Raw genomic sequence first — 20670 nt, 5'->3', positions numbered from 1 at the left:
TCTCTCCAATCTCTTTTTATAGAGAGATGGGTTTGTGCGTGTTTTTATACATCCTTCATAGTTGTATTATCACGAAGCAGGTCCAATGGATTTAGATTAGTACTACTGATTCCCAAAGCATGAGTGTTTAATGTGTTATTAATTTCATCTCATTGGCTTCTACACATGATAGCAAAATTAAAAATAATTAGATTGTACACGTGTATAGTAAAATTGGAATGATAATATATGATAGTAACAACAATAGGAAAATTCAAATAAAATTTCGAATTAAATTGTAACAATCTAAATAAAAAATTCCAATAGAAAGACAGGGTGGAGTGATCCACTCCAAGAAGGCGACCAAACTTGTGTAAGTATAGAATAATAAATCTCTCTCCGGAAAATTTACATTGTTCATAATCTTTACCTTCACTGAACATTTTTAAAACATAATGACTCACATCTGCCATCCAAACATCTACAGCCGGGTCCTCTCCAATTCGCGTGAGATTCCATTAATCACTAAGTTCCTTTGCAATCTACAAAAAGTATTATCCATCGGTCCATAGCAGTGCTTTCTTCATTCTTATAGGTGCCCAACCTGAACAAAAAGCCAAATATAAGGATAGTGAATTTTAGGCATAATGTGCATCTAATCACATATTAGCAATTTATAACAATGTAAAGATGCAAACTTTGTAAGTGAATAGTAAACAAAATTCAGTGTCAGAACCAAGAAGAAAGAATTTTAATCTGAAATTCAGTGTAAATGTAAAGATGCAAACTTTGCAAGCAATTTATAACAAAGATGCAAACTCTGGCTTTGCTATTTTTTTGGAAATTATGCAATGTACCTAAACCAAGTTCTTATCACTGATATTAATCTCTTTGGTTTTCACGTTTCACTACAAAATCAAGAAAAAACTTAATTAGCACAGTAACCCACTTGACCCGATACATATAAGTGGTTTTAATGAGAAGCCCACATACATTTAGCCACATGATGCAAAATACAATTTCAATTTCAGATTCTAAACACATGGCACAAAATTAGAGTTCTAATTTGGAATTCAATTTCACACTCTCTCTGCTTCACCTATTATTTTATATATAGATTATTATAAAAGTTAAAAACTGTAGCAATTTTTTTTAATTCCAAATATAGGTACAATGACTATTGTAGGGACACGATTTTTAATGACCCAAGAATGACATTGGGCTCGCATGCAAAGGGCTCGAACAATATAATTCATAGAGAATGGGTGAGAAAGGCTGGGCCTTGGTCGTTGGATGGTCGTCTAGTCGTGATTTTTATGGAAGCTCATACGGAGGTAGGTTTGGCCTGAATAGCTAAGCTTTACATCAATGTAGCTTGAAGGATTTGAGTCCTCGGACTAAGTCCGAGGAGCATCACATTCTTCCCATTCTTCTTTTTGTAGGATTTTTTGTCCCCCCCCCCCTCTCCCCCTTGGCTCTCTTTCCCTTTTATACTAGTGTTTACTTCTCGTTTAGCGTCTATGTGTCAGTTTTACCTTTTTGGGGTATTGACTCATCCTATCAATCCATACATCAGTGGTTGGGGGTGGTTGGGAAAAGCTAAATAGTATGGTCTGGAGTATAGGCTTGTTAGATGCAGGGCTCCACATTATGGTGTTGGCAGCTTACTCCCTTATACTACCCTTGTACTGAGTTTGTCCTTTTTTTTTTTCAGGCGTTTTGTGAGGTGTTGAGCATGAGGTCGTCCTCGGCCACATCCTTGGGCTTTTTTGGGGCTTTCATCATGCATCCTCGGCAATTAGGCTCCTCAGCCTGGGTCTTGGGCCCTGAATGTAAAGTGGGTTGGGACCTCAAATTTCCTGACCCCACAATAGCCCCTCAAAATCCTACTACTCGACCTTATTATTGGGGAGGAGGGTTTCGGTAATGTTAGGCCCAAACCATGACTTGCCCAGCTCCACACTTCATTAATGTCGGGGTTATTGTACTTGCATGGGGGGCACGCCAAATTGTGAGACATCCCTCTAGATTTTCTCACGTGGCGCCTTTGACGTTTCAGTGTTCGAGGCGTGCCATTAATATGTCTCCTTCACGAGGCTATCCAAACTTTATGGTTGCAGGCGGCGCTAGGAGTTGAGCAAAGACTATCTCGTCCGTAGCATTTCTTGGGAACATGCGTAAATTAAATGCCACCAGTTTACCCTCTATATAAGTAGGATAGGGGGTTACTCCTCCTACATATAAACCCTTCAGCCCCATCCCAATTCATAATCCTCCCACCATACTCACAATATCCATCTCCAGTGCCATCCACCCTTAAAGCAATATGTTTGAGGCATGGGAGGGGATGAAGGATCTACACCCGTTTCAGAGGCACCGAATCCTTCCAAAACTCAAGGTGTTGCGGTCTGGACAGGGAAGACACAAACTCAAGATGATCTTCCGTTCTGATAAGGTGGGGATGGTATCTCTGCCTCTTTCAGTCAAAATCCGAAGCAAGCACTGGTCACATCAGATTCTTGGTGCGTCAGAAGTAAGGTTTTCCGTCATCAGCGCCGTCTGCTTTATCGCAGGCGTGGCTAACATGGAGGCTCATCAACTTCCGGCTCCCTACACCTTTTCTTCAACGGTGCCAACCCCAAGTTGGGTTCTCTTGCTGCCTGAGTTATGGGCATGTAAAAGTATTGATGAATGGTTTTCGTAGGCACCGTTTTAGAACTGCTGCATCTCTCTTCTGTTTTTTGTTCACTCCCTTGTATCTTTTCTTTTTGCTTATGTAGTTAGTTTATAGCATAAGTTTATTCAAGCTCTTTCATTGTACGTTGTACTATTTCTTTGTCTTAATAAAAGATGAATTTGTTTTAATTCTAAATACTTTTCTTTTCTGCAGCAATTATTTTGTGAATGGGTGTGCTACATGTGTATTTTCCTTTAACGATACTTAGGACAGGAAACCTTGTAACAAAAAGCTACTAATTTGAACCTATTGAAACTATCAAATATAATAATACCAATCAATAACAGATTAAACTTATGAGACTAACCGAGATAACTACAGAGTGTACCGTAACGCACGTGAGGTAGTTACCCGAGAATAAGGAACCCAAAATAAACCATCTGATACGGTTGCCGAGTAGTGTGGAATTTTGGCCGTGTTTTTGATAACACCCGGCATCTGATCCGAGGACCGAGGTATGATTGTACCGGGTTGTGTCCAAAACTTGTATTTTTTCTATTTAAGTAGTTGGTTTCCCCATAGGCTTGAGTCCGAGGACCATACAAGGCCTTGCAATTGTCCAAAACTTGTATTTTTTCTTTTAAGTAGTCGGCTTCCCCATAGGCTTGAGTTCGAGGACCCTACAAGGCCTAGGTTCTGTCCAAAACTTGTATTTTTTCTTTTAAGTAGTTGGTTTCCCCATAGGCTTGAGTCCGAGGACCATACAAGGCCTTGGTTCTATCCAAAACTTGTATTTTTTTTTTCTTCTTAAGTAGTTGGTTTCCCCATAGGCTTGATTCCGAGGACCATACAAGGCCTTGGTTCTGTCCAAAACTTGTATTTTTTCTTTTAAGTAGTTGGCTTCCCCATAGGCTTGAGTCCGAGGACCATACAAGGCCTTGGTTCTGTCCAAAACTTGTATTTTTTCTTTTAAGTAGTTGGCTTCTCCATAGGCTTGAGTCCGAGGACCATACAAGGCCTTGGTTCTGTCCAAAACTTGTATTTTTTCTTTTAAGTAGTTGGTTTCCCCATAGGCTTGAGTCCGAGGACCATACAAGACCTTGGTTCTGTCCAAAACTTGTATTATTATTATTATTTTTTTTTTAAGTAGTTGGTTTCCCCACAGGTTTGAGTCCGAGGACCATACAAGGCCTTAGTTCTGTCCAAAACTTGTATTTTTTTTTTCTTTTAAGTAGTTAGTTTCTCCATAGGCTTGAGTCTGAGGACCATACAAGACCTTTGTTCTGTCCAAAACTTGTATTTTTTCTTTTAAGTAGTTGGTTTCCCCATAGGCTTGAATCCGAGGACCATACAAGGCCTTGGTTCCGTCCAAAACTTGTATTTTTTCTTTTAAGTAGTTGGCTTCCCCATAGGCTTGAGTCCGAGGACCATATAAGGCCTCTGTCGAAACTTGTATTTTTTCTTTTAAGTAGTTGGCTTCCCCATAGGCTTGGTCCGAGGACCATACAAGGCCTTGGTTCTGTCCAAAACTTGTATTTTTTCTTTTAAGTAGTTGGTTTCCCCACAGGTTTGAGTCCGAGGACCATACAAGGCCTTAGTTCTGTCCAAAACTTGTATTTTTTTTTTTCTTTTAAGTAGTTGGTTTCCCCATAGGCTTGAGACCGAAGACCATACAAGGCCTTTGTTCTGTCCAAAACATGTATTTTTTATATTTAAGTAGTTGGTTTCTCCATAGGCTTGAGTCCGAGGACCATACAAGGCCTTAATTCTGTCCAAAACTTGTATTTTTTCTTTCAAGTAGTTGGTTTCCCCATAGGTTTGAGTCCGAGGACCATACAAGGCCTTGGTTCTGTCCAAAACTTGTATTTTTTCTTTTAAGTAGTTAGTTTCCCCATAGGCTTGAGTCCGAGGATCATACAAGGCCTTAGTTCTGTCCAAAACTTGTATTTTTTTTTTTTCTTTTAAGTAGTTGGTTTCCCCATAGGCTTGATTCCGAGGACCATACAAGGCCTTGGTTCTGTCCAAAACTTGTATTTTTTCTTTTTAAGTAGTTGGCTTCTCCATAGGTTTGAGTCCGAGGACCATACAAGGCCTTGGTTCTGTCCAAAACTTGTATTTTTTCTTTTAAGTAGTTAGTTTCCCCATAGGTTTGAGTCCGAGGACCATACAAGACCTTGGTTCTGTCCAAAACTTGTATTATTATTATTATTTTTTTTTAAGTAATTGGTTTCCCCACAGGTTTGAGTCCGAGGACCATACAAGGCCTTAGTTCTGTCCAAAACTTGTATTTTTTTTTTTCTTTTAAGTAGTTGGTTTCTCCATAGGCTTGAGTCCGAGGACCATACAAGACCTTTGTTCTGTCCAAAACTTGTATTTTTTCTTTTAAGTAGTTGGTTTCCCCATAGGCTTGAATCCGAGGACCATACAAGGCCTTGGTTCTGTCCAAAACTTGTATTTTTTCTTTTAAGTAGTTGGCTTCCCCATAGGCTTGAGTCCGAGGACCATACAAGGCCTCTGTCGAAAACTTGTATTTTTTCTTTTAAGTAGTTGGCTTCCCCATAGGCTTGAGTCCGAGGACCATACAAGGCCTTGGTTCTCTCCAAAACTTGTATTTTTTCTTTCTTCTTAAGTAGTTGGTTTCCCCATAGGCTTGAGTCCGAGGACCATACAAGGCCTTAGTTCTGTCCAAAACTTGTATTTTTTCTTTTAAGTAGTTGGCTTCCCCATAGGCTTGAGTCCGAAGACCATACAAGGCCTTGATTCTGTCCAAAACTTGTATTTTTTCTTTTAAGTAGTTGGCTTCCCCATAGGCTTGAGTCCGAGGACCATACAAGGCCTTGGTTCTGTCCAAAACTTGTATTTTTTCTTTTAAGTAGTTGGTTTCCCCATAGGCTTGAGTCCGAGGACCATACAAGACCTTAGTTCTGTCCAAAACTTGTATTATTATTATTATTTTTTTTTAAGTAGTTGGTTTCCCCACAGGTTTGAGTCCGAGGACCATACAAGGCCTTAGTTCTGTCCAAAACTTGTATTTTTTTTTTCTTTTAAGTAGTTGGTTTCTCCATAGGCTTGAGTCTGAGGACCATACAAGACCTTTGTTTGTCCAAACTTGTATTTTTTTTAAGTAGTTGGTTTCCCCATAGGCTTGAATCCGAGGACCATACAAGGCCTTGGTTCCGTCCAAAACTTGTATTTTTTCTTTTAAGTAGTTGGCTTCCCCATAGGCTTGAGTCCGAGGACCATATAAGGCCTCTGTCGAAAACTTGTATTTTTTCTTTTAAGTAGTTGGCTTCCCCATAGGCTTGAGTCCGAGGACCATACAAGGCCTTAGTTCTGTCCAAAACTTGTATTTTTTCTTTTAAGTAGTTGGCTTCCCCATAGGTTTGAGTCTGAGGACCATACAAGGCCTTGGTTCTGTCCAAAACTTGTATTTTTTCTTTTAAGTAGTTGGCTTCCCCATAGGCTTGAGTCCAAGGACCATACAAGGCCTTGGTTCTGTCCAAAACTTGTATTTTTTCTTTTAAGTAGTTGGTTTCCCCACAGGTTTGAGTCCGAGGACCATACAAGGCCTTAGTTCTGTCCAAAACATGTATTTTTTTTTTCTTTTAAGTAGTTGGTTTCCCCATAGGCTTGAGTCCGAAGACCATACAAGGCCTTTGTTCTGTCCAAAACTTGTATTTTTTATATTTAAGTAGTTGGTTTCTCCATAGGCTTGAATCCGAGGACCATACAAGGCCTTAATTCTGTCCAAAACTTGTATTTTTTCTTTTAAGTAGTTGGTTTCCCCATAGGCTTGAGTCCGAGGACCATACAAGGCCTTGGTTCTGTCCAAAACTTGTATTTTTTCTTTTAAGTAGTTAGTTTCCCCATAGGCTTGAGTCCGAGGATCATACAAGGCCTTAGTTCTGTCCAAAACTTGTATTTTTTTTTTCTTTTAAGTAGTTGGTTTCCCCATAGGCTTGATTCCGAGGACCATACAAGGCCTTGGTTCTGTCCAAAACTTGTATTTTTTCTTTTTAAGTAGTTGGCTTCCCCATAGGTTTGAGTCCGAGGACCATACAAGGCCTTGGTTCTGTCCAAAACTTGTATTTTTTCTTTTAAGTAGTTAGTTTCCCCATAGGCTTGAGTCCGAGGACCATACAAGACCTTGGTTCTGTCCAAAACTTGTATTATTATTATTATTATTTTTTTTAAGTAATTGGTTTCCCCACAGGTTTGAGTCCGAGGACCATACAAGGCCTTAGTTCTGTCCAAAACTTGTATTTTTTTTTTCTTTTAAGTAGTTGGTTTCTCCATAGGCTTGAGTCCGAGGACCATACAAGACCTTTGTTCTGTCCAAAACTTGTATTTTTTCTTTTAAATAGTTGGTTTCCCCATAGGCTTGAATCCGAGGACCATACAAGGCCTTGGTTCTGTCCAAAACTTGTATTTTTTCTTTTAAGTAGTTGGCTTCCCCATAGGCTTGAGTCCGAGGACCATATAAGGCCTCTGTCGAAAACTTGTATTTTTTCTTTTAAGTAGTTGGCTTCCCCATAGGCTTGAGTCCGAGGACCATACAAGGCCTTGGTTCTCTCCAAAACTTGTATTTTTTCTTTTAAGTAGTTGGCTTCCCCATAGGCTTGAGTCTGAGGACCATACAAGGCCTTGGTTCTGTCCAAAACTTGTATTTTTTCTTTTAAGTAGTTGGCTTCCCCATAGGCTTGAGTCCGAGGACCATACAAGGCCTTGGTTCTGTCCAAAACTTGAATTTTTCTTTTAAGTAGTTGGTTTCCCCACAGGTTTAAGTCCGAGGACCATATAAGGCCCTAGTTCTGTCCAAAACTTGTATTTTTTTTTTCTTTTAAGTAGTTGGTTTCCCCATAGGCTTGAGTCCGAAGACCATACAAGGCCTTTGTTCTGTCCAAAACTTGTATTTTTTATATTTAAGTAGTTGGTTTCTCCATAGGCTTGAGTCCGAGGACCATACAAGGCCTTGGTTCTGTCCAAAACTTGTATTTTTTCTTTTAAGTAGTTGGTTTCCCCATAGGCTTGAGTCCGAGGACCATACAAGGCCTTGGTTCTGTCCAAAACTTGTATTTTTTCTTTTAAGTAGTTGGTTTCCCCATAGGCTTGAGTCCGAGGACCATACAAGGCCTTGGTTCTGTCCAAAACTTGTATTTTTTCTTTTAAGTAGTTGGTTTCCCCATAGGCTTGAGTCCGAGGACCATACAAGGCCTTGGTTCTGTCCAAAACTTGTATTTTTTCTTTTAAGTAGTTGGTTTCCCCATAGGCTTGAGTCCGAGGACCATACAAGGTCTTGGTTCTGTCCAAAACTTGTATTTTTTCTTTTAAGTAGTTGGTTTCCCCATAGACTTGAGTCCGAGGACCATACAAGGTCTTGGTTCTGTCCAAAACTTGTATTTTTTCTTTTAAGTAGTTGGTTTCTCCATAGGCTTGAGTCCGAGGACCATACAAGGCCTTAGTTCTGTCCAAAACTTGTATTTTTTCTTTTAAATAGTTGGTTTCCCCATAGGTTTGAGGCCGTGGACCATACAAGGCCTTGGTTCTGTCCAAAACTTGTATTTTTTCTTTTAAGTAGTTGGTTTCCTCATAGGCTTGAGTCTGAGGACCATACAAGGCCTTGTTTCTGTCCAAAACTTGTGTTGATTTATTTATTTATTTACTTCTGGAAGGTTAGCCCCTCGACCAAAGTGGGGAGAGTTAACTTGATGTTGGAAGCCCCTAGATCTGCCCGTGCCATCGGCACTGCGAGGCGTAGCCCCTAGCGAAAATTTTTTTCGGAGCAACAACTGCATGTCGCTGGAAATGGAGGAACCTTCGCAGACCTCTGCTTGACTGAGGCTTGACTCCATCGCCACCTGCGCCAACGTGCAAGCCTTCCCACAGACGGCACCAATTGTAGGGACATGATTTTTAACGACCCAAGAATGACATTGGGCTCACATGCAAAGGGCCTGAACAATATAATTCACAGAGAATGGGCGAGAAAGGCTGGGCCTTGGTCGTTGGACAGCGGTCTAGTCGTGATTTTTATGGAAGCTCATACGGAGGTAGGTTTGGCTTGAATAGCTAAGCCTTACATCAATGTAGCTTGAAGGGTTTGAGTCCTCGGATTTAGTCTGAGGAGCATCACATTCTTCCCATTCTTCTTTTTGTAGGATTTTTTGTCCCCCCCCCCCTGGCTCTCTTTCCCTTTTATACCAGTGTTTACTTCCCGTTTTGCATCTACGTGTTAGTTTTACCTTTTTGGGGTATTGAATCGTCCTATCAATCCATACATCAGAGTGGTTGGGGGTGGTTGGAAAAAGTTGAATAGCATGGTCTGGAGTATGGGCTTGTCAGATGCAGGGCTCCACATTACGGTGTTGGCAGCTTTCTCCCTTGTACTGCCCTTGTACTGAGTTTGTCTTTTTCTTTAGGTGTTTTGTGAGGTGTTGAGCATGAGGTCGTCCTCGGCCACATCCTTGGGCTTTTTTGGGGATTTCATCATGCGTCCTCGGCAATTAGGCTCTTCAGCCTGGGTCTTGGGCCCTGAATGTAAAGTGGGCTGGGACCTCAAATTTTCCAGCCCCACAGTTATATTTTATGCATAATTTTAAATTACAAAAATTTGCAATTTAAACAATTTGTTGATGACATAACTATTGGTATTTAATTTTCTAGAAATTTTGCAAGCATAGAAAATATAAAAAGAATATGTTATCCAATGGTGGATTTGTCAAAATTCACGTCTAATAAAAAGATATTGAGTAAGTTTGTAACTTACAATCAATTTTGTATCTAAACTTTGTCCTTTTTAGAACCCATATCTCCAATTTTTTCTACCTATGTTATTTATATTTTTTAGCCCAAAACTAAAAAGTTTGGTCTAAATAGAATAAATTTTCATAATTTTCAACCCAATAATTAAGAAATAAAAAATAAAAATTTTGACCCAAAAATTGAAATAGGCAACTTACAAAAAAAAGTATCAATTTAAGGCTTAATTAGTCCAAAATGGACTGAAATAGAAAGAATGAATCAAATTGGACCAAAATAGATTGAAATAACAGAAATGGACCGAAAAAGACTGAATTGGACCGAAATGGAATGAACCAAATTAGACTAAATGAACTAAAGTGGACCAAATGCACCGAAGTTGACTAAAATAGACCGAATTGGACCACATGGACTGAATTGGACTGAAATGGACTTAAGTTGACTAAAATGGACCGAAATGTGCTTCAAAAAGAGCATAATAACAATAAACACTACACTTCAACTTTTATATATAACTAGTTGCATACCCACGCGATGCAGGAGAATATACAATTATTTTATAATGTGGTATAATGTATAATTTATTCTCTAAAACATACCAGTGATATTATTTCTAAAATTATTTTTCATCTCTCTATCTCTACAAATATATCATTATATTATTTTGAGTTTTTTTTTTTTTTTTTTGGGGAAAAACTTAGGTGCATTTGATTGATATTGTGGGGGCAAGTGATTTGAGGACATTTAAGGTCCATGGGCCCTGCCCGGGGGTGAACGAAGGCCCATTCATGTGTCAACCCAAGTCAGGCACATGGGCTAGGATCGAGGAAGGAAGACATCAAGACCACTCAGAACCAGACTAAATTTAGAAAAAGAGGTTCGAGAAGAAGAGGCCAACAGGCCCATTGTCCGAAGAGCCTGAGGAGTAAATGCACCTCGGAAGAGCCGTACTTAGCTCCTTGCACCAAAGAGTGAAGCACTATGGAAGAGGTTAAAGTCGTGCAAGTAACAGAAAAGGGAAATATCTAGGAAGGTGACCATCACCTCCGCATTCAATACTTTGCACCAACTGAGCTAGTCGCATTTATGAGAAAAAGACACCTGAATAGTGACTCAATAGCTCACAACTCTTTTTACCACCTCTAGAAGGGTCTTGATGGAACAAACATCTAAATTATCCCCCTAAGATGTACAGATGGAGGGCTGAGATGTAATGGGAAAGGCTATATAAGGAAAGGAACACGTCTAGAAAAAGGGATGAACATTCTACAAACGAAGTGAGAGAGAAAACTAAAATTGACTGTAAAAGAATCAACTTTGACTGTTAATGAACAACCTCTCCTCGGACTTGCCCAAGGAATAATTTAGGCTGAATTTGCATCTCTTTCATTCATATTAATTGTGTTAGTCCTATTGTCCTCCAGCTTGCAATTACTTGGCATTGCAATTGACTAAACGAACCCATCTCTTACAAATTTATTGTATTGCGCTTAAAGTATTGGGTTCCACTGTTCTAACTAAGTGAGCTTGGGCCACTTTTCTAGTCGCTACATATATTATTCCATTATTTTTTTTGAGATAAAAGATAGAAATACAATTCTTTTTTCAAGTGATCTATATTATTCAAAATTTTGTATAGTGTGTTATGATTTTTTTTTTCTACAGCTAAAATTTTTAAGTTCCAAAATTAATTACTCGAATTTTCATTCTCTTAAGAAGATTATCATGAAAATTAAACCTCATCACAAATTTACAATTGATATTACTCAAATAATTTATAGAGACATTCAAATACATAATCATCTTACTTCTAAAATATCTAAAAATTAACTCAAACCAAAACTATACAAGGAATAGAGAGTACATATAATAAATAACTCAAAAAACACACCACCAAAGTATATCATCCAAAAGTAGAGACACTAAAAACAAAAAAAAAAACAAAAATCATCTATCTAAAACAGAGTTGCAAGAAATAATTAATGTGAGAGAGAGAGAGAGAGAGAGAGAGAGAGAGAGAGAGAGAGAGAGAGAGAGCAATCACCTTCTTTGGAAGAGAATGTGAGACAAAAAACAAAATTATATAAAAGAAGATGAGTAGAAGAATATTCAAAAGAAAATATATAATTATAAACACCAAATTATTCAAGTTATGTTATGCAATAGAATAACATTAAATCATTCTGTAATTTCATAGGATAACATGTAACCAACAAAGAAAATAAAATAAAAAGATAAAAAAAATTAAAATATAACCAAATCATATGAACTTAAAGTAGAGTTAAATATAAAAATTCATCAATCTAAAGAATTAAATATCCACAGAAAGAGGAGAGAGAGAGAGAGAGAGAGAGAGTATTCTCCTTCTTGTGTGAGCAAAATATGGATTGAATGGAAGAGAAAATAAAAAAAAATTTATGGTAAAAGAAATGGGGAGAAGAATAGTCAAAATAAAAGGAAGATGAAAGGATGGAGAAATTGTAAGGTTAAGGTATAAAATAGTGGGGGGGATTAAAAGGTAAAAGTAAGTCAATGTTGGAAAATGTGTAATTGTAAAGTGGCAAATTAATAAGGAAAAAAATAATTAAAAAGGAGAGAAAAAAACACTGAAAATATGTTGATGATGTGGTGTTGATATGGCTCAACAAAATGCAACAACATTAAACTTTACTCTCCAGCTTTTAGATATATATATAAATTTAAAATTGAAATGTAGTAAAATTTGTACCAACTAAAGTATCACTAAAAAATAATTAGGAATTTTTATTATTATGTTGTTGGTGTGAAACTAACCAATTATGTCACTTTGTAAATTCTTTAGTTAGTAAACAATATCCTTTAAATATCTTTTTATACTAAAATTTTAAATGAACACATTCATAAGATGAATTATTTAAAATATCTTTATTGTTTGATTTATATTAATTTAAAAAACACATAAATAACTTCATATACTAATAAATTTAGAGAAAATAATTAAATTAACTTATTTACTCATTTACTAATAGATCTTACAATTGAAATGGATCAAAGTGATCTAAATAAACCGAAATGCCATACCAATATGGCTCAACATAAGTATAATAACAATAAATGACACACTTCAGCATTTGATATTATAAAGAATATAGATATTTTTTTTCTTTGAGGGAAAAGAATATAGATTATAGAAGAAAGAAAACCCACTTTTTTAAAAAGTTAAAATTCCTCACCTCATAAGTTGATAATGGGAAGTGGGATGGAAGTAAGATATTTCGCAAGAAAATGTCTTGAATTAGGGGTCATTTGGACCCTGTGCTCTCAAGAAGAAGCCTTACAGAGAGAAGTCAACTTGAAGACATGGGTAAGGCCCGTAAGGTTATTGTGCAGACGGCTCACGATAGACTTCAATCTGAACTTCTGGCCCAAATCAACATTGTATGACTTATTATATTAGGCCCAGTTTGGCAAAAGCTTCACTAATAATATTTCTTTTGATATTTATTTAAATAATTGACGAAAATCACTTGTTTCGAAACGAATTGATATAAATTTAAGAATTTCATTGTGGAGTTATCCTAAAAACTTTAGAAGTTCCAAATCCCAACAATAAAATTGAGCAAGCGATTGTATTGTCACCCCAAAAAAAAAAAAAAAATTTAATTCAAAATTTTCGTCCTAAAACTGAGGTAGTTTACAAATCAACAATGTAACTGAAATGAGCATTTAATTTACATCACTTTTAGTAACATGATTTATTTAATAATTATTTGACTTTTTAAGTGACTAATCATTTGAATCAACATGTAAATGTAATTGGTTGGAAGAGATCCTTTCAACTTGATTTAGAGGAAATTTTGTCCTTTACAAATTGTATGCATTATTGCATTAGTGACAAAACAAAACAAAGGCAACACTCTTCTTTAAATGCCTTTTTTGTGGCTCAAGAAAGGTGGACTCAAATTTGAAAAAAGATGGATTAAAACTTTAGGCTTATAAAAATGTGGTTTGAAATTTAAAGGTTATATATATGAGAATTAAATAATTGAAGGGGGTTTAGGTTTGAAAATTCTCATATATATTTTAGAATAGCTCAAAATTGATGGAAGACATTCTGGTCCATTTCCTACAAATTGTTACAAGCCTTATTGGTCTGATACTCTGTGGACAAAAAACTTTTAAGGGAAAAAAAAATTTAAAAGCTGTTTCAATAAAGGCATCTCAGTTTTGATTTGATAATACTACGTGAGTGTAGGGTCACTGGGTCAGAAGGAAGAAAAAAAAAAGTTGAAGTGGAGGTCCAAGCAGTGACCACTGACCACAACATTGAAATGGTGGGGTTTGGGTTATTTGTAATGAGCATATATAGCCAGGGCTGAGCATGTAGAATCTTCGGAAACCATTCGAACCAGCCCACGAGAATAAGTTCTTCAGCTCAGCTTGAACTAGAAAAGGGGCTGGACAAAATGTCGTCTTTCTGTCAATTTTTTTTTTCATCTTCACTTGTGCGTGTGCCTTTTAGCAATGACGGTAAATGAATTAAGCTACTCGGGAACAGAATTTGAGAAAAAGTTTGTTTATGGTCGTTTGTTTAAAAAATAAGTCAAATTTGAACACAAGTTTAAACTAACTATTAAACAAGTCAAGTTCAAACATAATAATATATTTGTAAATAAACTCATGAATATGCAGGTTTGATTTTAACTATGTATAATCTTATATTTTTATATGTATATTTGTCGAAAAACATATTTATATAGACTTGTGAATGGATTGTATAAGTTTGTAACTAAGTTCAAATAATATTAAATTCATATTTATATTTGATATTTTATTGGTAATATGCACATGCAATTCATTCATAGTAAATTTCATAGATTATACTTCAAGATGCTTTAGGAATCCTTTTTCTTCACATGGTTTACTATTCCACTTGTAAATTGGTTTTGTGTGAGCTATAAAGAACCAAAAAAGCTTCATCTAAGTCAACAACGTTCTTTCTTAAAGATTAGTCTTATCTTTGTTTCATCCAAAAAAAAAAAAGTCTGATCTTTTGGACATTCTTACTCTGATTCCTTGGTTCTCCCTTGTCAAAAGATAAAATATTCTTGAAACTATTTGTTCGATGTTTATTAAACCTTCTTTCAAGAGGCTCAACAATCTCTAGTGAAAGGAGAATACTCCCCTACCCAAGACCATTTAAACCTTTTACCCTATCCTTATCATTTGTAGTTAGCTTGACATCTCCACATTCTTTATTAGACATTGCTCCCCATTTGTAGCACTGTTAAATAGAGAAAATTTATGCTATTAGTGTCTGTTTGGCATGATTAATTTTACCAACTTATTTTACTATTTAGCTTATTTTTGCTATTATTCATAGTTTCCACTGCACTTTTTTGTACTATTCATGGGTTTCACTGTACTATTTCAGCTAACTTTTACTTTTATTTACAGTACTTATAGCAAAAAAATTTCAGTTTCAGTAAAATAAACAGATCCCAAACAGACCTTTAGTAGACACATTATTAACCTCAAAATCTTTTTTTTTTATAAGATAGAATTTCTACTCTAGCATAATCTAAGTGTATATGTGTGTAAAATTATCTCCTGGAAACTTGAATCCCGACCTTTGCCCCCCATACTCCACAAGCACTTATACTCAAAATCTTAATTCTAAACTCTTTGAAAATCTTTGAGTGCATTAAACCCTTTCTTAGTACTCTTGTACCTATCGCAACAAGCATTCCCCCTACAATAACCAAAAATCTTCTGTAAATTTCCATTTTTCATTGCCAAAGATCTTTTGTAATTCCAATTATATTTAGCCAAAAAAAAAAAAAAACCAATTATTCTCAACAACCTTATAACCCACTTAATTCATAACACATAGAAAAAAAATTTAAGTATAAATCTAAAATATGTCACGTATCCATTAACATAATTGTGTAGTCAACTTTGGTTTTGATGCATACAAAACCAGTTAACACAATATAATTTATAACAAATTTCATAATTGCTTGTGGTGCTAAGTTGTTAATGGTGGTTAATAAAGTAGTATATATAAGTGATATGATAAAATGAGAATCAATAATAACTTATCAAATGTTAATTACTTGATAGTTATAAAATTTATTATGAAAATTGTTGTGTCAATAACATTACTTTGTTAATAAAAGGCTTGCAGTTGCTCTACACATTTTTTTTTTTTTTTTTTAATAACAAACCAAGTGCCTCTTATTTTCTTCACGTGGTTTACTAAGCCACTAACTTATAAACTTGTATTATGTGGTTTGGATTTTGTGTAGGTGCTCCTTGCAGTAGAGTTACTAAATAAGATGTTAGTTATTTAGGAACGTGACAAAATTATCATTACATATTATCCTGTTAGGCTGTTTCTAATAAAAACATTATACCAAAAATAGTATATGTACGGATATTGTAGAATTTTTCTTTCATATATGAAATAAAAGAGGTCCCTCAAAAAAAAAAAAAAAGTAATAAAAGAAATTAAAACGAAACAATTTTAGACCACGGAAGTATGTATTGTGAATGATTAATCATTTTGTAGTGGATTTCAATTGATTCAAACTAGTAAAGTTTTTGTCGTAAAAATTTGGAATTTAAATCTCGTTTACAAAAAGAAATTGATTAGTGTCTTAACTTATTGATAAAGAATAATTATCATGAAATAGACACTATAAATTTCATTATATCTAAAAAGAAAAAAAGAAAAATCCTTTCTATATGTAGTTCCTTCCTCCGTGGAGTACTATACCTTATTGGGTTCAAACTCAATTATATGCCCTGGGATTTAATTGTAGGACTCAAAGAAGCATAGAATACTTCTTGACCACAGAAAGAATTTACTGTTCACATAGAGACATATTTCTATATGGGCCGGATATTTCTTTGGAATTAAGGAAGTAGGAACCGTGGAAGTTTTGTTTCTTTGTATTGTTTATTAGTAAGCACTAATTAATAAGGACAATCCTCATATCAGTGAAAAATAAATATTTTTTTCATCCCCCAAAAAAAAAAAAAAATCAATTCATAAAAGGGCAAAAAAAAAAAAAAAAAAAAAAAAGAGAGAGAAGAAAACAAGATCGAGACGTAAATGAGACACTACTGGTTTTATCATGTGGGGGTGAATCTTAATTGTTGTTGCAGCTTGCATAATCCAATTCTGACATTTCTTTGTATCTAATTAAGGTACGACTAGTTATTATTTATGGAGTATATATGGAGGCAGTTTTCAATTTGCCACTTTGTATCACATAGTTGATAGTACCTAAACTCTTCACCTTATTTTTTGTTCAATAATATGGTTATAAATTGGGAAAATATCTTCATAAGTGCATTTTAGAAAGAAAGTAGAAACAAACAGTTCTGGGAAGTTCAAACTATACACTGTTACTAATGACAGAGTTTAAACTCATGCTAATTAAGAAGATACAGTGCTGAATCTCATCCAATAGTAGATGTTTAGCCCATAATGATGTCGATATCCCAGCACTCTTGTACAATAACTTGTTTTTGTAAACATTAATGCATGTCACTAGTTCTCCAACCAACTTTATGCACATTAAAATTTTGGGTTTTATTTTGAATCCCTTTTCAAAGTGCCTACAAACTCTACAACTATGATTAGGGGGAAAAGTCGGTAGATTAGCTAGTGAACAAGATATTTGGTGGATTATTTATGGCCCACATAGATGCTTATCCAATGATGTGCCTTGTATTTCATTGGTTACAAGGACATAATTAGTATTGCTTGAAATCCCTAAGAAAAATACCTAGGATAGCTAGCTGAATCAACTCATTGGTCTATAAAGGAAAAGGAAAAGCAATAAGTCCCATATATTAACAAGTTGATAAGGTGTAACAAAACTAGCTAACATGAACATTGTAGAACAGAAGAACCACTTGATATTAAAGAAGTCTAGCTAGCAAAAACATGTATAACAATAAAGAACTATATGTTTTAGATGATCCCCAAAAGAGAGAGAGAGAGAGAGAGAGAGAGGGAGAAGGATAAAGCAAAGGCACATGGGAACAGGAGGGCATGTGGAGAAGATTCAGAGCACTTAGTTTAATTAAAATTTTGAGGTGATGAGCAACAAGGAATAACATGGATCCACCCTATTCCAAAGGGTACCCCTCTAAACTTCTAATAAAGGCATGTGGGGAGCTTTGTTGTGGACAGGCTAAGCTTAAGGCAGTACATTGTAGGACCACACCTTAAAACATCTCATCACACACCTTCTCCACCACAAATATATATATATGTGAATCAGTGAATAGGGGAAGGTGGGTCTCTTAGTTCCCTCAGATACACTTAGCACTAGAAAAGTGATAGCAACAAATGATTTCTCCATCAATGGATAAATGACACACACCCATCCCATACTTATTCCCACATAAGGGCCAATCTGCTACTCTATCAAAAGGTGAAAGGAAAGGACATTGTAAGGAATTGGGAGAAAGATGCCACCCTATTTTGATAGACTTGGAATCTCATCATGTTTTGCAATTCACCACTCAATTATATATCCTTGCACATTATTTGGGATGATTGGCTAATGGCTTGGATAAACATGATCAATGAATTGTAACTAACAAATATATTTTAATTTTAAATTTGATCATAATAAGGTCTTAAAAAAAATCAATATTAGATCACAAAAAACAAAACAAAACAAACAATTTTATGCCTTTTCTTTCTAATGGTACGCCTACACCTAGGAGGACATGTTGGTTTTCATTCATGAAAATGATATTTAGTTTATTGTCCTTGCCATGCTCTCCAATCCCTGACAATGATTTTTTTTTTTTTTTTTCAAAACACAAGGTGACACACAGAATAGGTATATTGTGAATAGAAAATTAACATAATTCTACAGCCAGTTCCAGACTCAAGATTATGATTAATTGATAATACAAGGTCTACCATGCAGAGATGTAATTTTCTAGAAAGAATATGAGAAATCTAAAGCAATTGTTTATTATATTTTCTCCTTGGATTCTGGATATTCATGTTCCCAAGTTTCCTCGTCACACATGGCCTTTGATTGTGGAAACACTTGATGGGCGTTTTAGGATTGTTGGAAAGGATTTCTTTCCTAGTAGTCTTCTATATCATTATTTTACTCCTTTTTTTTTTCTTTTTTTTTTTCTTTTTCTCCTTTAATCTTTTACAATTTTACCAGGGAGTCAGGAGTCAGTTTCTCCACCCCAAAAAAAAAAATTGAGATTAATTAAGACAGTTTACCATTATAGGAAAACTTTTCTTTTTTTACAGTTTTACTGGAGATGGTTTTCAACTGGAGCTTAGAGCATTTTTCTCGAGGTTTTTTTTTTTTTTTTTTGGATAACCCTAGTGGCATTCATTTCTGCTCTGGTGGTGGCCACTGGCCAGGAAAACTTAATTTGTTGGCTGCAGGCTCATTGATGGAGACGAATGTCTTATGTGAAAGGACTACTTACGAGACAGCCAGCATGAGCAGGATGTTCCTGTACAAGAATAAATAAAATCACTGTTTCCTATTGGTTAATTTTTTTAAATGATTATTTACTTATGGTCGAGGCTACAATTTAATGTACCTCAATCACATCTGTTTTTAATAGTCAATTTAAACATTATTTTTTTAGTTTCATTTAAAAGAAACAAATTCTGCACAAATGTCTCTTTGTTTCAGTGGAATGAAAACACTTTCTATTTTTCGCATCTTTTGCTATTTGGTAAAATGAAAAATGAATCAAAGATTAAAAGTAGAAAACGTTTTTTTTTTTTTTTTACTGTGCCCTCACACCCTCCATTTCTTTGTGGTGCCACTATTATTTTTGCCATCACTACAGTCCTCACCATCACCTCACATGCCTTTTTAGTCATCGCCACCATCGTCACCATCTCTAATGCCATCACCAAATTCACCACACAACTCTAGAGTTACCACTTGAGACCTCTATTGCTGCCGCGACCACCACCTGCATCAAGTTTGTGCCTATATGCAATATTAGTGATTTTGTTTGGATTCAAAAGCATAAAATGCTTTTGAAGAGCATTTTTGTAGTTGCAATAAATTTTAAAGTGTCATCTTTTCAGAGATTGTTTTCATAGACAAACGGAGTGAAAATATATATATATATATATATATATATAAAGGATAAATTAGTGACAGAGGACAGAATAGAACAATGGAATAATAATTTTTTTTATAAAAAATTCTATATCTATTTTGAGTACTACACTTTAAATCCCATTACCACTAAAAAAATTGCAAATTAACACATTATTTTTCTCTTTTCTTATCAAGTAAGCAAAGTTTAAAATGAAAAAAAATGACACATAATATATTGTAATTGGTGAATATGAAGTGGAAAACTAAAATTAGAATAGAGAAATTTTATTCAAGGAACATAAATATATAGTAGGCTGTAATTAATTTGCTGAAGATCTATAGCCAGCCTGAAAGAAGACAATCTTATCAATTTCACTTGAAATAGAAAGAGTCCATTTCATAATTATGATTTTTTTTTCTTGAATCTAATAATTCCCATAAAGTCACATCATATAACTTGGATATACTATTTGTAAATATTTGATTTTGAAGCATAAAATAGAAATGTTTTAAATAAATGGGATTATTTTCCAAGCTTTGAGGATGAAGCTTAGTTATTGTTGGTGTCATCCCATAACTACCGTGTAAGTCACTAAATCATCAAATTCATTATTATTTTTCTTATTAATGCTAGGGATACTAAATATTTTAGAATATAACATTTTGTAAACTAATGTGACACCATCGGGGCAGGTTATTGCATAGAAAGTCCGTCTCCCACAGTCTTCAGATGAGGTGGAAGCCTTGGCAACTCTCAAAGCCATTTCCTTTGCTTTGGAGTTGGGTCTTCATTCAGTCATTATTGAAGGGGACTCCAAAGTCACATAAAAGTCTTGAAGAGTGAAGAGGTCTCCTTTGCTACCTTTGGTTATCGGATTTCAGTGGCTAAACTTTCTCTGGTTGCTTTTAGCTCAGTCTCTTTTCTCATACTCATAGATTAGGTAATTATGTATCTCATAACGTAGTTAAACATACGATACATGTTAGTAATTATTTTATATAAATGAAAGATGTTCTTTCACATTTAACTAATGTCTTCTAAGTTGATTTTGACTAATTTTTCTTATAAATTAATGTCAACTTTCTTTATTTTCAAAAAAAAAAAAAATACAAACAAATAATTATGACTTTTATTTATTATATTTTTAACATCAA

Source organism: Quercus lobata, chromosome 2 (assembly GCF_001633185.2).
Source record: "Quercus lobata isolate SW786 chromosome 2, ValleyOak3.0 Primary Assembly, whole genome shotgun sequence".
Taxonomy (NCBI): Eukaryota; Viridiplantae; Streptophyta; class Magnoliopsida; order Fagales; family Fagaceae; genus Quercus; species Quercus lobata.
The sequence above is the reverse complement of the archived record's forward strand: the minus strand, read 5'-3'. Positions refer to the sequence as shown.